General features: G+C 26.8%; 1 non-coding gene across 1 annotated transcript; it reads right to left on the minus strand.

The window, feature by feature from the left end:
- Window positions 1–214: 214 nt before the first annotated feature.
- On the minus strand, window positions 215–287 carry TRNAV-UAC (transfer RNA valine (anticodon UAC)). The gene has a single exon. It is a non-coding gene; the product is annotated as a tRNA-Val (tRNA).
- Between the last annotated feature and the right edge of the window lie 815 nt (window positions 288–1102).

A 1102-nucleotide genomic window follows, 5' to 3' on the forward strand; every position in this document is an offset into this window, starting at 1 on the left:
TAAAATTTATTTTAATATCTTTGTGTAAAGGAAAAATTAAATGTTAATTATGTGCGGGATTCAAATTTTTGTTTGATATGATATTTTTTATATTTTTCCTGAAAAAAAAATATGGAAAAGAAAATTTCTTCATGTTTTTTTGAATTTTAAACTGCATCAAAAACATTTTGAATAATATTTAAAACCAAAAACAATGCAGGTAAAGGCGGAAAAATGATGCTGCCCAGGATCGAACTGGGGACCTTTAGTGTGTAAGACTAACGTGATAACCACTACACCACAGCATCCGTTTAATGTTGGAAAAAGTATGACCTTATATAATATCAAAGAAGCTGCGAATCAAAACAAAACTTAATGAAGATGGGAACCTGTTTTTCTTTGTTTTGTTTGAGGACTAGGGAACCTTTAAGTTAAGTTATAACTACTTATAAATGTTTTTGAAATTTTAATTTAATTTAATTTTTTATATTTTATTCGACTTAATGTGCACTAATTGAATTTCTGATGTTCATTTATTTAATTAATTTGTTATGACTCATAATAAATCAAAAAATAAAGTAAAAAATTTAAAATAATATGTGGGAATAGTTGATTATTTCATTAATAAAAAATTTTACATAAATAATTAAAATTTTATTTTATATAAATAAATTGCTCGTAAAAGAAATTTAGTTAACCCATAATGCAATAACTGGCAATATTAAAATTTTAATAATACCCACTACCATTTCACTGCAAACTTTTGAAAACTACACAATTTTTCAAACAATTAAGCTTTATGATGAGATGTGGACTTAAAAAGGTACATGCGAGCAATGTTTAATTACAAAACTCAATGATGACATCCCTCAGATCCACTTGCACCAGCTCTCGCCTCCTCCTTGATTTAGAAGTTGATAGGGACTGATAAATAATCATTGAAAATTCGGTATGAAAAAATAAAATTTATTAATTGTATGTAAACTTTTATTTCATTATTTTATTCTACTTTACAAATCAAATATGATGCGAAATGGAAGACCAGAGCTTACATGGGGACAAGTTTTCAAGACCACACTCCATTCAAAAAAGGCTGAGCACTCTAACAGTTGAAGGAAAAAAG

The sequence above is a fragment of the Malania oleifera genome, chromosome 6, assembly GCF_029873635.1.
Source record: "Malania oleifera isolate guangnan ecotype guangnan chromosome 6, ASM2987363v1, whole genome shotgun sequence".
NCBI classification, from domain to species: Eukaryota; Viridiplantae; Streptophyta; class Magnoliopsida; order Santalales; family Ximeniaceae; genus Malania; species Malania oleifera.